Source organism: Cyprinus carpio, chromosome B18 (assembly GCF_018340385.1).
Source record: "Cyprinus carpio isolate SPL01 chromosome B18, ASM1834038v1, whole genome shotgun sequence".
Lineage (NCBI taxonomy): Eukaryota > Metazoa > Chordata > Actinopteri > Cypriniformes > Cyprinidae > Cyprinus > Cyprinus carpio.
The window spans coordinates 4189314-4208880 of NC_056614.1; the positions used below are offsets into that span (position 1 = coordinate 4189314).

General features: G+C 37.2%; 1 protein-coding gene across 10 annotated transcripts in view; it reads right to left on the minus strand.

The window, feature by feature from the left end:
- Nucleotides 1-19567, minus strand: part of LOC109084092 (LARGE xylosyl- and glucuronyltransferase 2) — a 96235-nt gene that overhangs the window by 55751 nt on the left and 20917 nt on the right. For 3 of the 10 annotated variants that reach the window (XM_042743538.1, XM_042743532.1, XM_042743533.1), the window contains exons 1-2: nt 3150-3306; nt 2718-2820 (exon numbers count right to left, since the gene is read on the minus strand). The exons of 2 other annotated variants lie outside the window; for them this stretch is intronic. The gene's annotated coding sequence lies outside the window, so the exon portion shown is untranslated. Of the gene's footprint in view, nt 1-2705; nt 3308-19567 lie in introns of those variants that run through there. 5 more of the 10 variants (XM_042743530.1, XM_042743531.1, XM_042743529.1 and 2 more) reach the window with 5 other exon arrangements.

Sequence of the window (19567 nt, forward strand, 5' to 3'; positions counted from 1 at the left end):
CAGCAAACTGCCCTTTTGGTGCAATCAGGGAGCCTGTTTCATTTCTTCAAACGATGCTGTTGATACTACAAAGAACAAGGTGATAAAGGATCACTGTCTTTCTCTCAAGGAAGGCCATCTGTCAGACCTTGTGTGTGTGTGTGTGTGTGTGTGTGTGTGTGTGTGTGTGTGTGTGTGTGTGTGTGTGTGTGTGTGTGTGTGTGTGTGTGTGTGTGTGTGTGTGTGGTTCAGAAGGAGAAAGAGTGGGCGTCTAATCATCCTTAACCAAGTTTCGGCCATATGTGTGTGCACAGTTGGTGACCACCATCACAATCACAAACAGAGCCCGTTCACAACCAGAGGTGACGACAACTTCAGAGACATAAGAAAGAGCGACTGCTCACCGTCATTCCAGCAGGTTATAAAGTGATTGTAAATGTCCTGCAAAACCAACAGAAATGTGTCAGCACTATAACAAGAAGAGTAAAGCTTTGGCTCGGCTCAGAGGAAGCCTTTAAAACTACTTTACATTCTCCTACTCATATATCACGAAGCGTTGCTCAGAAGTTACCTCAGAAAATGAGTTAAGTAGCTATGGCGCTGAAGACATGGATATGGAAATTGACTTTATGAGATGTGAAATGAGGACAAGACAATATGATACTATGATTACATTATTATATCACCACATTAATATTTTGCATCGATGCAAAATTTGCTTCAGTATACTCTACTTCAAGTAGATGATGATCTCTTTGCGAGGATCCCCTTCCCAAAATATAATGACAGCTACATATTTTCATGTGTAAGACCCATTTATATAAAAATTAAGCATGATATTATAAAGACATTTTATATTGTCACTGTACTAAGGCCAAAGCTAATTAATGAAGTATTATCTGGAAAATATTTGATTTGTATTAAATTTTCTACCCATTATTTAAGTAATGTTGGATGTATAAATATATATTTCAAGTAAATAAGTTAATTTGACAGCCTTTAAATATATATTTTGTAAAATGTTTTTCTTTTTATTTATCTTTAAAACTTTTTATTACTTTGTTGTATATTACATATATTTCTCCATCTACTACATTTTAAATAAAAATGAATTCAAACTAAAAAAACTAAAACTGAAAAAGATTTAATGAAAATTAAAATAAAACTTCTAAAAAATACTAATAACAAAAATATTAATTTATATATATATATATAAATATATATATATATATATATATATATATATTATTATTATTATTATTATTATTATTATTATTATTATTATTAAAAGCTATAATAATATCTCAATGCTACTAAAATAACACTGAATTGCATCTCCTAGTGAAACATTAACATTATCCAGTTCACATGGTCCAAATGAAGTCAGCAGAAAGGCTAAATCATTTATTTTTGAAGAAAAATGACAAAGACAAACCACATTTTTCTTTGGAATAATGTGCACAGATGAATCATTCACAATAAGAGTGTTATTACACGTATTAAGAAAGTAGATTGGGTCAATTTTGATTTCATATTCACTGTAATTGCAGTGATTTCGTGGAGCACTAAAAAATCTAATCTCATTGTACCTGCACAATTACAATAAAGAGCCTGAAGTTCAGGACAGAAAGACGTGCAAAAGACTAGAAAGGTTGAACTAATTGACTGACTGACTCCCACAAGCTTATTGTCACCGATAGAAAGAAGAGAAACACACCCGTTTCACACACGAACACACACAATTTCTCACAATCTCTCCCCTGAGCACGCACACACACATGAACCCCTCCCTGAGCATATAAACACTCACACACACTGATTGAAGATCGCTCAGCTTGTGTGAAGTGAAACAGGGACTGCGCTCTGTAGAGAGCCGAGAGTGTGAGATTGCTAAACGCTGATATACAGATGTGTGAGTGGAGAGAGAGATATACTGAAGTGTGTTAAGAGAATAACAGCTGCTGGGAGGAACACAGGGAGTCCTACATTTTGTGCTTCAGTGGAGAGAAATGTGGTTTAATTAGCAATAACCTTTTCAGTATCCAGAGACCAGCCCATCACATGACCATACACACACACACACACAAACACACACCTTACACACACGTTCAGTAGTTAAAAAGCGGTCATCCTCGGCCACAAGCCCAGAAAGTTTTAATGTGACAACCAGCGGTTGCTGCCATCAAGGTGAGTCAGTGTTTATGCATGTGCAATTACAGCATGTGATTTTAATAAATCTTTAACAATGTTCTCACTACTGAGGGAACACACAGATTAGGGGTCACAAAATAAGTGCCTAATTGTGAGAAAATGAAGGGTTATTTAAAATATATTATCTGCATAATTTGAGTGAGACCTTTAAATGGAAATTATTAGAAACGTAAAACTTGATCATATTTTGCAGCACGATTTGAGATCATCTAAAGAGCATCTTGAGCTTCATTAAAACCAAGAACATCTGACCATCTGTACAAAGGAGTTTACATGATTTTACTTAAATTTACTTACATTTATAGTGACCTAGAAATAGTGAAGAATCATAATGTTTCTTTGTGTTAAATGTTTTAAACCTTAAAACTTTGCATATTTCTATGTACAAACTACATACATATATATTTTTATTTAACCCTCGACACTGAATATATAAATTCAGTGGTGAAATATATAAATATATAGTTCAATATATATGATGTTATAATACATTTAATATAAAAAGCATCACTTACAAAAGTTCTTACCCTTTTTCACCTTGTCTTGTGCGGCAGATTCAGCGTTAAACGAAGTACACGGCAATCCCAAAATCCATCTCAATATCCATCCTAAAATTCCAGCTGCAGAGTTCTGGTTAGATCCACACAAGTGAGTGAATTTGAGAGACAGGTGTGCCCTCAATGTACGAACTGATGATTTCAGTGCATGATCACAAAGACACAGAGAGAGAAAGAGAGAAAGGCAGAGAAAACTGAAGGAACTCTCGAATGAAACCCTTCAAGTCTGATAGAATCAGTGCGAGACACAAATATCTCTCACTCTTTTAGAAACGGGGTGAAAGAAGATGCTCCGAAATCTTAGAGGAAGAGTCCCAGGAAGGTTGAAATGATATGTAGTCCATGCCTCAAAGGATCAGAGAGACTCCTAAAAGAGACAGACAAGGGACAGTGAGTCCTTACCCTGAGTCACTCCTAGAAGAAGAAACCAGTGCAGAGCAACCCTAAATCAGCTTGCTGTCTCTCGCACAGACACATTCGAGGTCCTCTTCCATCTTCCTCACGTCTCTGGGTTTGTGAACAGTGTTAATCTCTCGCCGTTGTGCTCTGATCTGCAGCTAAAAGCGAAGCACCTCCCCCACCTCCGCTAATCCAGCCCTCTCTGTGACAGCCCCTTTTTGCTGCAGCCAATCAGAGCGAAGGCTCCGCCTCCAGGCCTGCCTCTATTCTCTGCCCCCTCTCTCATGCACTAACACTGACACATTATACACTGGATACTCTATTACACTCGACAGATTAATGCACAGAAAAACCCAAAGTCTGGATCCGAAAACGTACAGATGGGGATTTAGCAAAGACTCCCATGTTCAATTATAATTTGTTCTGAAGTGAGTCATTTGTTTTTAACGAGCGTTGTTAATTTGAGTCTGAAATGACATGATTGACACTGACAGCTGGCTATGCAATAAAATTGGAAGGAAAAAATACAAAATATTGAAAATGTTTAGCTGATTTTTCAAGACAACATTTAGGTATTAGATTTTTGTTTTGCTTTTCTGGAGCAGCAACTGCTCGAAAGGTACTAATTTGTACACTTTTAGGTACTAATTTGTACCTTTAAGGTACTTACATGCACACTTTAGGGGTAAGTAAGGTACAAAGGTGTACATTCTAAAAAACTACCACCCCAGTGAGAGCGTTTGTAATAATCTCACTTGTCTCTCTTCTTGAGTATCACTAACCTCAACAAACTGCTTAGATTTCCCAAGATACCAGAGTCTGCAATCAAAAGTCACAAATCATTCATTTACACCATATAATCTGAGCTGCTATCCATGTTAATTTTATAGCTCTGTGCTCTCTCACTGTATGTCAACCACTGACTTATTTGTTTCTATTTTTAGTTTTTTTTAAGGGGGGGGGGGGTTGAATAAGTCACAAATCATTCATTTAAACCAAAGAATCTGAGCTGCTATCCACGTTCCAAAAAGTCTGAGCAACAAAATTAGCTTCTAGGTAGTTCATCTTCATGCAAATGTGCAGAAACACAATGGTTAAGTGGAGCAAACATTCGATTCCTCATGATACAGTTGGGTACAATTTTATATCGTACAGTTGGGAACTATTCTTATCCACAACTCTAATCCAACGTAAGGTAAAAGAGTCCCATAGAGAAAAATAAATATATTAAAATGCATTTGAAATGCATCTATTTCATGCTAAGCATTCTACAAATACATTTACAGGTTTATGTATTTAACAAAAATACCCTGGAATTGTATTTTTAGTATACTTAAATGGTATACTTTAATACTGCTAAATTGAAACAACTTATTTTGTACTTAATGCACTTCAGTTGTGTGAAGGTAGTGCCCAAGTCCAACTAAAGATATACTGAGGTATATATGATTGTGCTTAAGTGGAACTATTGCAAGTAAACTTTAGGTACACTTTAAATATCATCCATTTAAAGACCGATATTATTAAAAGATCATACAATTCTTATCAATAGTGAGATTAGAACACATTTTAAGTTTAATATTAAGAAATGTGCATTGTGCACAACAAGTAGTACTAAATAAAGTTTAATTATAATTTTTATATCAGTAAGTCTTGAGCAATATGTCAGTAAATATGTAATTAGATTTGAATTATACTTAGTATGAAATGTATTTTAATACATTGATGCGTGTTTCTTTAACTTGGTGTTTTTTTTATGTTGAGGGTTCTTTTTTTTTGAGAGTTTTATAAATTTTTTTGGGTTTTTGTTGTAATTTAATCAAATTTTATTTTGTTTGGTTTAGGATTCATTAAATTCTTCCTATGAAATGTACATTTTTTATTCCAAAAATACTTAAAAGTTTAATTTGCATCACTGTCATTTCAATCGCAGAATGCTGTACATCACAGTACATCATTTGAGATGTGGTGGATAATACACTGTGGTAGAAACATTTTCAGGACTTTCAGATAGGACAATGACAATAACTTGCTGTTGAACATTGTTAGTAGATGAATTATATAAACTACTGAGTGTTTTTAAAGAGAGTTTCAAAAAGTCCACAATGCCCACAGTTGAAAATATATATATACAAATTGTTTTCGAAAAGGGCATTTTTACTGACACTGATTTGCAACAAAGCAACCAAAAGTCATTAAATCTGAATGAGAGTTTGAGATGGAAGTTGGCAATGCAACAAAGCAGTTCAGCTTTCTGTAAATACAGAGTGAAAAGATATGGCAACTACCAGTGGAGCAGCCGTATCCACCCAAAAATATAATAGACAGTGAGGTCAAGGAAGAACTCCTGCTATCAACCAACAGTAAGGTACTTGGCGACCTTTAGCTGTCAGTGTGAACACGCCTTTAAGTTCTCACTTTTTACATGCATTTCACTCAGTACAGTTGGGAAGCACAAGGTGTTGGTAGACATGAAGCACTAATCCAAGGTGGGAAGTAGGCATGGGAGGGTGATTTATGATTTATATGTGTAGCACAAATTGTCCAGTGTGGCCGTTCACACTGACAGTGATTTGAAGTGATGAAGCAGCAAGAGCCAATTTAAGATGACAACTGATGGACAACAGTTGGCAATACAACAATGTTGTAGGCTGTGATGCAGTAGCAATGCAGAAAGTCAAGCAGAACTATTGCCTCGTGATACAAATGGATACAGCAGTTGAGGAAGAATGACTACTCATGACCAACAGTCAGCAACCTCCAGCGATTCGGTCACTGTGATTGTGAACATTGCACAGTTAGGAAGTTTCCTTATCCACAGCACTATTGCAAGGTGAGTGGTAGACATGGGAAGGTGACAGTGATTTATATGTGTGACACAAATTGTTTTCTCTATAGGCATTCACACTGACAGTGATATGCCATGGCAAAGCAACAAGAAGTCATTTACGTTCAAGTTTGCAAGAGTTGGCGATTTAAGGTGACATGACTGACAGCAACAGTTGGTGATGGAGCCAAGTTGAACAAAGTTCAACTTTATGCAAATGATGCAATGATGTGATGTGGTGACTGCCAAAGCTGAGCGGAACGAGTGTCTCAAGATAGGAATGGATACAGCAGTCGAGCAAGAACACCTACAATCTTCAGCAATTCAGTCATTGTCATTTGAGAATGTATGGTCACACTTTTAGTTGCATATGTCTAGGTACATTTAGGAAGTTTCCTTATCCACAGCACTAATCCAAGGTGAGCAGTAGACATGGGAGGGTGATGGTGATTTCTTGCCCATATGGGCCTGTCAGCACTGCATCTGGAGGATAGGAACTTGGCAGTGCCTTTGAGCGTGCATGTGTATGCATGCATACTTGGAGCATCAGGAAATTAAAAACAGTTCTTCTCAGAGTCCAGGCGGTGGTCAGAGGTCATCCCCTCTCTGCAGTCTGTTGCCCAAGTCCTCTCCGCTGTCCTGCATGCTCTTTTTCACCCAGCAGACAGAAGGCATTATTTTCAGCCGGGTGACCACAGACGTGCACCATCACGCCAAAGCACTTCATGCTCCAGAAATCGCAGAGTTGCACAAGAGCACCAGGAGGTCTGGTAAAACGCAGAGTGCCCTGCCCCCCCATGAAGCACCTGCCTCACACATGCAGGGAGCTCTCGCAGAGTCGTGAAAGTGGTCAGTTTGTTGACAGCTGTTTGCCGAGACGGGAGGTATTGATTATTTCTTGGGGGTGGTGTGAGGTTGTCCCTGTCTCTCTCAGGACTATCAACCTCCTTATTCCCCCTCTCCATCTCTCTCTCTTTGTGCCTTACAGGACAAAGCAAACGCCTCTGGGGAGGATGCCTGCCAATGTCCAGACAAGTGCTGAATATTTGATGTGTCCCCAGTGGCATCGGGAGTCTGTTAATGGCTATCTTTAACATACGACCCTCTAGATCAAAGGCTTGACACTCTCTGTGGACATATCCTATCAATAATGTACCACCGCAGACCAAAATTAACACACACACAGACACAAATTAGAATCGAAAATTGAATGACAGACTAGATCTTTGGGTGTCATATTCAGTGTCATATCCTTGTCAGCTTTTAACATTTACTTTGGACTGCCAGCGAAAAAATCTTACAGGTTATTCTACCAGTTATCAATGTTTCATGCCCATCCATTTTCCAAATCTCAGGGGCATGGGATGTTGAAGTCTATCCCAACATCAGTCACTCACACCTACAGGCAATTTAGTGTCTCTAATTGCTGCACATCTTTGGATTGTGGGGGAAACTGGAGCACCCAGAGGAATCCTGACCAGGGACTCTCTTACTGTGATGCACTAGTACACACTGAGCCACTGTGGTGCCCAATATCTTTTGTCCTATTTGGTAAATACCTACTTATTAAGATGTATAATTAACACTCAGATGGTCTTTCTCAAAAAATTATCTCTGACAAGCTAAGATCCCTCTGATAATGAATGATAACTGTACATTATCACATAAGGCCTTGATATATCCACAGCGCAGTAAAGTAAAAAAAATTTACCTGAGTAGTAATATACCATTAGTGAACATCCCATCATATGCTACACTACTGAGAACGTCATTTATGTGAATATATAAATATATGCTGTGCACTTTCCACACCTATCTATTACGTAAATGTGTCAAACTCCCAAAATTATTTTCAAACAAACTTTGTTTTGGCCCGATATTCTTAGAAATGATGGCTCGTTCTTTCTGAATGCACTGTAAGTCACTTTGGATAAAAGCGTCTGCTAAATGCATAAATGTAAATGTAAATGTAAATGTTATACATCATCCTGCTGACTGTACATTATTACTTTACATTTAGGGGCTAATAAGGCTTGTATATATGACAATATCTAGTAGTAACCTCAATCCAATATTAAATTGGAAATATGCCATATAAGGCATAGCTCTTCTTGGAATAATTGAAAAAACAAGTATTTGCTCTCAGCAAGGTACGAGTTACCAGTGCACGTAGCCGGGCTGTGCTGCAGTTGTTCATATCAATTTTTTTTTTCGAGTGCATACTGTCATATAAATGACCTGTGTGCAAACTGGGACTGGATGGCAGCCCAGTTTAACTCAACTCAGAAATGCTCAAAGCACAAACAGGAATGAAAGTTTGAACAACTGAAGTAAAAGAGATGCTAATGCCACTTCCCTCGAGTACTTCTGTGATGCGAGAGAGAGAAAAGTTTCACAGAGAGCGAGAGAGAGAGTGGGGAATCTAATGCACATGAGATGCATGCAGTCGCATGGCTACACTTTGACGTAAATGCAACTTGAATCATCTAAACACATGAGCAGCCAGTAGACCCCAGCAAACAGCAATGACTCATGCCCACATATCTGATTTCAGGCAAAACTTCCATCTCCGTTTCTCTCTCCAGCAAGTCAGTGTGTGTGTGTGTGTGTGTCTGTGTGTGTGTGCGCGTGCGCGCATTTGCAGTTTCATGCTCCCATTACCACCAACTGTGTTTTACTTTTACAGACCTGCAATACTTTTCATAAGAGTCAAAATATGGGAAACATCTAATGGTACATCACACCGCCAGCTCAGCGGGATTCAGCCACATGACATGGTTGTCTAACCCTGAACTCCGTCAAACTCCATTTAATGAGGCCAGCAGGACTGGGGCATGAGCCGGGCCAGGAGGGGTCTCAAAAAGCCCTGCAATGCAGTGGAGAAAAGACTGGATAGACAAGGACATCTCACTACCCAAGTGTTCAATTAGCATAGTGTAAGCGGTCCGCACCCGAAGCGCAGCATGGGGTCCAACAAGGACACTTAAAGTGTACAACTTACTTTGCAAACAAGTTTCCAAGCTTTTCATGGCACCGCCAAGGGAGCATGCACCGCGCCAAGCTGCCATCTTACTACGCATTTTATGTTAGTGAGAATTTTGACACATCATTTGAGTGATAAAACTTTTAAACCTCTTAAAAACCTCAACGCATCATCCAGCGTCAACTGTACTTCAGAACATTGGCACACGCATGTCTGCCGCTTTAATTAAGCATTTAATTTCAGCATAATGCCATCTCAGTAGTTTTAACATTGACAGCCCCGAGGATTTGGCAGAGGAATAGAAGTTTGGTAAAGTGAGTTGGAGACGTTGGAAAAGCTTCTTGGCATGTTTAGATGGCGAGAGGTGCATGTAGTTTTCTGGGCGTAGGCGGACGTGTAGAGGAGTATCTGAGTTGTAGAATGTCATGGCAGATGGAGGCAGATGGCCATTCATATTCCTGTATCTCATTACAGCTTCTCTGAGTTTCATATGATCAGTAAAAAAACTCCCTAACAGATGCATTAGACCTTCAGTGCGGGGCCCGTTCAGTCGGAGGACAGCTTTTACTGGCCAAGAGGGCCACTTTACACAGACTCGAATGTAATAGATGTATCTGACTTGCAAATATGAGATGGTAAACTGCAGGGTGGCACAAATTTGACTGCTAATATGCCTTTGCTTCAGACTAAAATGCACCTCTTAGGGTTCCCACAGTAACCTAAAGTTGATCTAAAAGGTGAAAATCAATAAAATCTTAAGTCATAGAAAAAATCTATAGCATATTGCTGTATTGTGCAGTTCAGGATAAAGTATCTTTGAAAGCCATTCTGATTTCAATAAAATCAGTCAAACTGATCCTATAGGTCCTAGAATTTCATTGGTCAAAATTAAATTCTGCATGAGTGGAAGTATGGAGGAATTGATTTCAGCAGCTCAAAGAGATGTTCAGATGCAATGTAATGAAATCCGACAGTCATGATGACCACAGACCATATTTCCAGAGCCCAGTTGTGGTTTTATAATCGCTCAACCATGGAATACTTGGAATCACCTTTTTTCAACTCAAAGGTCACCTCCTCTGTCATTACTGCAGAGACCACAATAAAACTACACACTAACTTTCATTTTCAACAAAATGAGAGTTTACCATGGATGGATGACACATCCATACTGACCACAGACGTTTAGCCGATATTTCTGCTCGCAAAAAAAATGCTTTAGCAAATAGAATAAGAGTTTATATTGGCAAGCTGTCATCACAACATGAAGGACGTCCCCAAGAAAAAGTCATTTTTTGGCCTGTCACGACCTTCCCACTCCATCATCCCGAACTCTCACAATAAAGCCTTTTGTCCAGTGGTATGCGCAAAACAATCTGTTGTCCTGGCATCTTTGACAAATAGAGGGTCCAGAGAGCTGCAGGAGAAATATTGAGAAACTAAGAGAGCAATCACCTTGATTTTCATCTAAGTGTTTTATGCTGCAGTTAGAAATTTGGAGAGTAATTGTGCATCGTCGATGGCAAATGTTAGGGAATGTTTATTAAATTGTTCACTGTTGAACTTGTTTCAATATTCCTAGCTGGCTGGACTTAACTGGTAACTGGCTATAGCTGGGTGGCCAGGTAAACTCCAGCTGAAAAGTGCCTAAAATCACTCTTAATCCAATGTAGACTGATGAAAGGTGGTTTATTCAGCAGGGCTGATGCTATTTTAATGACAAACAATATCTTGAACTCCTAATTTCTGGTCAACATCTATCGTTTAAGTCAGATTGAATCTACACTGCTGAAAACAAAAACAGGTATTTTCTGCTGGTTTAGCTGGTCTCCCAGTCTGTCCAAGCTGGTGTTTAGCTGGTTTCCCAGTCAACAGCAAAACCAGGCTGGGAAACCATCTAAAACCAGTTTAAACTGGTTTTAGCTGGTTTAAGCTTTTTGTAGTTATGCAATGAGGATTTGTCCCCCCAATTAAAGCTGATCAGCAGTGGCTGTAACAATGAGGTGTCTGACTGCTAATACTCAGAGTGGACTTTAGCAAAGGTCTTAAATTCTGTTGTTGGAGGCAGAAAGTAATTGGACTCTAAGCTGGCCTCTCAAATAAATCAAGTCTTTATGGCCAATTTCAAGCCCAGAATTCAGTACACGCATCTTCTGTACACACACACTTAAAGGAATCTGCAGCAAGATACACTCACAATAGGATTCTGGAAAAGCGCAGCGGGTGGTGTTTGTTCTCGTAGAAGTGTCTGTTTTACTTGGTAGCGAGCTGTTTACAGATTTAAAGCAGGAAGTTGAAAGCGGTCCTGCTGTGCAGATTGACAAAAAGCACAAATTTGCACACATGCACATTCAGAGGCACACACACACTGAGGTAAGGTGAATGATGCTCACTTTATGTGTTAATTGTCTACAAAATCAGTTCAAGCACTGTGCGCACCACATGACATGGCCCATATTGTAGGTTAATCTGATGCTGACATGCAGTATTTTGGAAGATCTTATAACTAGTAAAGACAGTAGATAGTGTACTTCACAAGGGTTATATTACATTATGTTTCTCTACTATATTATTAGTGTACTTAATATCTGGCCTGCCAACTCTTGTGAAAAAGAAGTACACTTAATTGTACTGAATGTTTATTTGCAGTGTACTTCAAATCTTCTAAGCTTGCAGATAAAGTTTTTTTAATGAAAAAAGGCCACTTAAGTATACTTAGAGTATACTATCATGACTACAGTTCTTAAAAGTCAAGTATACTTTTAAAAAGGGTACTTTGTAATAATTTTTTTTTATTTTTTATTTTACTTTACCGTTTACAATTTTATATCATGTTTTAATCATCTTTTGTAATGCTTTAAAAACTACACTTATTTTGATGTGTAGACTAACATACTAAAGCACATGTAATGTACTTTATTATAATTTAAATAGTGTGTCATTCGATATTACATTTAAAGTTAATATATTGTCAATGAACTAAATTGCAACATTTCAAATGTGTAATTACAAATAAAAATCCCATACAAGTTTCAATATAACTTAAAGTATGTTTTAGTTTACCATAAATGCTTGTCATTACATTAATTGTACTTAAGTCCTACTTTTAACATATATTATTAAATTGATTTATAGGATAATAATAATAATAATAATAATAATAGGATAATTTTCATTCAATTTTTAGTTAAGTATCTGAGACCATTACATTTAGTTCACCCATAAGTCTAGTTTTTAAAGCATAATATTTCTTTATTATACTTTTTAAAATGTATAACATAAATACAAAAAAACACAGAAAAGTGATAAAAGATAAAATATGACATTTGACAAGGGAAATTCAGCTCACCATTAGGTTTTCGTTGGTCTACCACCACAATCTGGCCTCTCTTATTCCAAATTTGTAAATGACACAATAAATCAGCAGGATCCTGTTATAATGAATAAAACTGCAACACTGCAGAAAAGATCATGTTGATTCTAGCACATGTCTGCACTAAGAGCACAAAGCAACAAAACGAAATTGCTCGCATTTTTAATGAATAAAACTACCTATACTTTGCTTATAATAAAATGGCTATTTCTAATTTTATCATGCTGTGTGAAATTATTAGCTTGCACTGCAGAGAGGACTTAAAACTTAAATTTTGTCTATTAGGAAAGTAACTTACTTCACATTGGGTTTTGCAATGCTTTACATATTTATTTTTTTAAAAAGTGAAAAAGTACCGTGACATACAGCCAAGTATGGTGACCCATACTTAGAATTCGTGCTCTGCATTTAATCCATCCAAAGTGAAAAAAAATGTGAACACACACACACACACCGTGAACACACACACACAGCAGTGAACACACACCCGGAGCAGTGGGCAGCCATTTATGCTGCGGCGCCCGGGGAGCAGTTGGGGGTTCGGTGCCTTGCTCAAGGGCACCTCAGTCGTGGTATGGCTGGCCCAAGACTCAAGGAGTCAAACTCTCTAACCACTAGGCCACGACTTCCCCCATTAATAATCATAAAGAATAGCATCAGCATACAGTATGCAAATACTGCATAGAGTCAGACTGTGCACTTTATATTTATTTAAAAGAAAAAAAAAGTGACAATATCCCACAAATATCAAAAGTTTGATGGTAAAGTGCATGATTTAACATTGTTGACTGATTCTTAAACCACTGCATTCAATCAGAGTCAACTACCAAGAATTTGTTTTCTGAATATTAAATAGAGAAGTACTACCTAAATATAATTAAAGGGATAGTTTATCCAAAAATGAAAATTCTGTAATTATTCACTCACCTGCAAACCTGTATGAGTTTTTTCTTCTGTTGAAGAAAGAAACATGAGAAGATATTTTGAAGAATGTTGGTACCCAAACAGTTGATGGTAGCCATTGACTTCCATAGTATGCAAGTCAATGGCTTCCAGCATCTGTTTGGTTACTAACATTCTTTTGGGGAAATCAGCTTACTAATAATTGACTCCTCAAATTAAGATAAGATTAGAGAATATATTTTCACAGGAAAAATCCACATTTCCAACTAAATTTTTTTTCAAATATGGCCTCATAAAACATATTATAGTTAAAAGTAGAACTGTACACTGGGAATTTTGTAGGCAAAGTCGGAGATTTTCATTTGTGTTCACCGTTGGTTCCGGTTCACCCACTGCAAATGTCTGACTCATTCCAGTATCACTAAAAATGTCTCCTTTCCGTTCCATCTTTGCCTTCCACTCGGTTCCTGTTTATCTTTCTCCTCGCTTTAATAGTTGTCTCTGCTCTCTTCATTTGTCTCTCTCTAATTGCTTTCTTGTTCCTGCTCTTGCAGCGTCTCCGTAGTTCCTCCAGAACCGGAACAGCGCTGCTGATTTTGGACCAAAGGCTGAGTCCTTTCCTGAAACTCAAGAGGGATTATGAGCCCAGTTAATCAGAAACCTTTCCACTCTTAAAGCACAGTGTGTGTGCCTGACAAAGCGTGCACTAATCTGCCGCTTTCCTTTTGTGTTTTCTTCCTCTGATCAAGAACCCAATTACAGCTTTAAGGAAATGCAAACAAACAATCAGAGCACCTCAGAACACACCGTGCCACCGTTTCTCACCCTCTTAACTAAATCAATCACTGGCTTCATGAGATTCCTGATTAGCAATTAGCATGAGCTGGAGGGGAGCTGTCGATACCCAAGTGAAGTGAAACAGTATTGATAGCATTAGAGACTGCGATCCTTTAGAATACAACAAAAGCACTATTGTTCTTTCATTGTTTCAAAGATTTGTATCTGCGCCATGAAACTAGTTTTTTTTTTTTTTTTTGAATATTTGATGTGCAAGCTTTGAATGTTTTCGGTCAAAGATCTTTTGTGATTACAGTTGCAGACATATCCCAGCATATGCCATCTATGTCTCTTATGCTATGGCTCTGCCGCAAAGCTAGTGAACATCCTAGCTGTCTACTTCATAATACACAAATACTGGGTAAAACTTTAATCAGGTTAAACTATTCTTACCTAAAACACTTTGATTCGGAATAAATCATGTTTACAAACAACATTTCTCTCACTTGTCCACCATATTGGATTAATTTTGTCACTGAGCTCATTGCTATGCATACTGGGATTGTCTTATCAAAGATAGACAATGTACAGAAGTTTTACAGTTTATGTCAGTTTCTAAAGATGTGTGCTTAATTGTACTGAATGTGCATTCGTAGTGTTTCAGATCTTAAAAAACTATATTTTAAAATAATGCATTTATTAGTGTATTTTATAACAGTATTCGTTTGAAAAATTGATGTGCAGTATGTAAATGTGTCTGAAAACATATATAGGATATATTTATAAGTACTTTTTAAATACTTTTTCTAAGTATGCTACTTTTAATATACTTTATTTTTCACAAGGGCACAAATTCTATAACTTAACACTATTATGAACAAAGAAAACAATATATATCAGCAATGTTGGGGTAACGCATTACAAGTAACAATTTACATAATTTAAGTAACTAGTAAAGTAATGCATTACTTTTTAAATTTACATAAGTCAGAATAATTATGTTTGCTACCTTTTGAGACAGCTTCAATTCCCATAAATCCTACTTATAATGCCAAGTGACTCAAAATGCAATGAAAACAACATATTTAATCGGATTAATCTTTTAAGATGTTAACAGAACTATGAAAATGCAAACAGTGGATCCAGATTCCCTCCCGGAGTGATGTCCAATCCATGCGCTGCCTGATATGTAATTATATGATTACCATGTTTCAGAATGAACCTGATAAAAAAAAAAAAAAAAAAAAAAAAAAAAGCCAATCACAGAGGGAGCTTTCAAAATCTGATTGCTCATGCGTTCAGCTAATTTTACTGGCTGCAGAACTGAGTGCTGGGTCCAACGAATTAATATGCAAGTTTAGTTAGCGAAGATCACCATTGGGTGTTTATTTTTTTTGTCTCCTGGCTCTAACAGAATTCTGGAACCATCTTTACCCAAAAGAAAATTGCCACAACATGTTAGTTAAAGAGTGTCCTTAGAAATTCCCCATGGAAAAAGAACTTTAATTGCAGAGTTAACGACTTGTTACACAAATACCCATAGTGGAAAACCAGAGAGAAAAACTCCATTGACATGGGATGGTTCAATACATTGGTCAATACAATTAAACATACACAAGCAATTTCACACCTCAATGAACCTGTGCTTAAAATTCTATACTGTACCTACACTGTGGAATATGTTTAGTAAACCCTGCAAAGCATAACAATTTACCTGCTGTGCCAGGTTGTGGTGGGAGGAGCAAACGACAGACACAGTGGGTGTGGCATTAGGCCTCGGAGAGGCTTTTATTAACAGAAAAGTAACAAAAACAGGGAATAAAGTGTTCAAAGGAGAAGAGTGTTCAAAATAAATAGGGAATCTGGTGTCCTCATCATGCTCACATTTCTGGTGTCACAAGGTCACCAGCATGCATGCACAGGGAAGAGACTGGTCTCCCAAAGAGGGGCGCACTCTGCATTTAAACAGCGGCGGTGATGAGGCTCCATTTGCGTCAGGTGTGCCTCATCACACTCTGCCAGCCCTGGATATTTCAGCGCCCCTCCTCTAACACACCCACTCCTGTCGGGAGCCTGGTGAAGGGCGGCGATTAAGGGACGGGGTGACGATGATAATTAGAGGGGAGGCAGCTGACTCGTCACAAGGTAAATAAAACCAAATACCTTTACTCTTTTCTCTAGCTATGAGGCAAAATCTTTGTGTCAGATCAATGTATTGAGACTGTAGTCAATTTTTTAAAACACCCAATGTAGCAGACAAGCAAAAACCAAGTACTTCAATTCTCTAGAAATCAAAAAGAAATGTCTTTTTTAGAAGCTATCTCAAGAAGATATTTTCAGTTCAGCAGATGGTAAAAGCTCAGGCTATTTGGTTTAATGTAACCTCGGCCTCGCCTCTCTGATCATCCAGCAACATCTCATGTGTAATAGCTTCATTCCATCAGCCGGCAGTAGCAGCAAACACTCTATCAGCTGCTCAGGCACATGCGGTGTGGTCCGTCCAGCACCATCTCCACGTCTCCAGCCCCAAACACTCAATTACCTTAATCCTCTTTCTAACAAAATAATCTCCATCCTCCTTAACTTTGATGTCCCATTCTGAATCTATGACTGCAAACTGTATTAGATATCTCTGCAGGCTTTTTTTTTAATGCTTTGGTTTGAATTCATGAAACATTATCTCAAAAAAAAAACAATCTTTGCTTTCAGTGTAATCTCTCAATAAAAGCTTCTGGCATCATTTACTCACCATCATGCTGTATATATATATGTATGTATATATATATATATATATATATATATATATATATATATGAAAAAAATAATGTGATTAAAATATTTTAACACAGTTAACACTGGCCCCAACCCCAGACCTGTACATCATCTTGCATTTCATATAGTTTATGAATGTTGACAAATATGATGCAGGGCAACAACTCCATAAATGATGTTACAGTTGACTGTTGACAAATATACATATACTGCAGGGCAACTAATCCATAAATGCAGTTGTGCCCTTATTTATATCATACTATAAGCGATATCACAGTTTAAATATCACGAGTTTAAATGTGATTTTATACAACAGTTCAGTAAATAAAAGCTGGTGTTAATTATTTTAAACACAATGTTATCTTTTTTTGCTCAATTTTGAAGAGAACATATAAGCTTTAAAGCCACAGCAGAACTGTTGTTTGTTTCTGAGCTACACAGCGGTGTTTCTTTCTGAATGAATTTGCGTTTTAAACAAATTGTGTGAATCAATGATTTAAAGTCTTATTCATAAAGTAAGTCCTTTACTTCATTCCTGAATGAATCAGCCGTTTGAACCAATTGAATGAAGACATTCTGCCACCTGCTGTCAGATTTAGTTTCTTATTTAGAGTATCATTTCATAAAAATAACAATAATAATAAAAATAAAAAACATTAAAGGGATAGTTCACCCGAGAAAAAAAAAAGAAAAAAAAACATCTGTCGTCATTTACTCATCCTCATGTTATTTCAAACCTTTCTTTAGTGGAAAATTAAAGGTATTTTGAAGACTGTTGGTGTAAAGCTGTTACCATTAACTTTGATGAACAAAAAATACAGAGATGTTTCTCAAATGATCTTCTTTTATTTTCCATAGTTTATGTTAGGCCATTGTAGCCTAAATGTTTTTTATAAATTTTATGATGAATCAAATCTAATATTTCTTTCTAAAGCTGCGATTTTTATTGTCTACTTGAAACTTTGTCATTTAACACAAAATAGCTTTAAATAATCTTTTGTTGGTATTTTCACAGTCAAATTTATTTTGTGATTAATTAGATTTATTAATGGACACATTATGCAATTAATTAGATAAAACAAAATTCTCCACTGACTGGCCACATATGACTGTGTGTGTGTGTGTGTGTGTGTGTGTGTGTGTGTGTGTGTGTGTGTGTGTGTGTGTGTGTGTGTGTGTGTGTGTGTGTGTGTGTGTGTGTGTGTGTGTTTACTTGATAATGTAATTTGAAACTTGTTAATTTAAAGCAAAATCCTAAATGAAAGCAGGACAAAATATATTACAAATAATGAAATACAAATATTAGAAAAATATATTTGATATATAGTAAATACTACTAAACTACTACTACTAATAGTAATACTGCTAATAATAAGCTTTTTTGCTGAAATATGCCCTGTATGAATTGCCTGCTTGCCACAGTGATCTGTGCAAGGGTGACATTCAACCAAAAATACAAGATAAAAGTTTAAGATTCAGAAAAAAAAAAAAAACTTTTAAAAAGAGAAAAGTGATAGTACGGGACAAAAGAAAGCCATTTTGAGTCTTATCGGCAGAGTGCAAAGGGCATCTGCATTCTCACTCTCTCTCAACCTCCCTTACTTTGTCCTCTCTGTCCTTCCTTCTGCTCCTGTTCCGATTCATGGCACTCCTAAATCCTCTTCCTCTTCGGAAGCATCTTATCAACCCAAACCGACTCTCTTCACTATGACATTAATTAACCCTGCTTAATTAACGCTTTTGTTAGGAAGCCAAGAACTTGACCCAGTCTTTCACAAAGCTCCAGTCCAACGCAGAGAATATCAGCCAACATTTGACCAGTTCTCAGAAGAGCCATGTTTATCTGCCAGTAGATTTGATGCTTTACAACACCTTTCAAAGCTACTGTATTAAAGCCAATGATGTTTATATTCTTCACCCAAGGGATGGAGACCTTCTTGTTTTGCTTTGGCAGGTTTCATCCGAATGGCTGCATCCTCCACCAGGGATGCTCACGGGAAAATGAATAATGATTTTTTATTGTCTGTCTTGCTAACTGATAATGCGACGAGTGATTTTTAAATGGCCTACTTGCTTGCCAATTTCAGAGGGAACGATTTCTTGCTGCCTGACTGCTCAGAAGTAAATATCAGTGGAATAAAAGTGAACAATACTACAGAAACCTGCCTCAGCTGGGTCTGAGGGGTCGCTCGCTTGAGTCTGAAAACTACTGCAGAAAAGCATGCAAGGTCATAGACTGAAGCACGTATCCACCGCCAGCTCCTTGCGGGAAAATACCTCCAGTTCACCTTTGCATTCACACTTTATAAACTGTTTCAATTGCTGAAGGTTTTTGCATTTACTCAGGTTTCCTCTGAGATGGAATTCCATCAAAATGATTGTTTGTAATTTCGACTGTGCAATTTGTCAAAGGCACTCAGTACAGTGGAGATTTACACTGGTACAAAGCTACCAATTAATACCAACTAATTAAGCAGCAATCAGATGTATGGCTGATGAAAAAAAAAAATGCTTATTTTGATAAACTACTGTGCTTTTCATTACCATTTAAATGTTGTCACAGTTTAAAGACCCCTTGAAAATAACAATTTCAATGTATTTTAACTCTGCAGTCATATGTCAGAGAACTCAAAAACTATGCCAAAAAAATAAAATAAAAAAAATAACATTATTATGTGTACTATATGTCCATCTCATGCAGCAGAATGGACCAGAAATAAATGTTTGTTCTGTTAAGACTGAGAACATTAACTCCCCTTAAAGTATGCTACCTGCCTTAAACAATT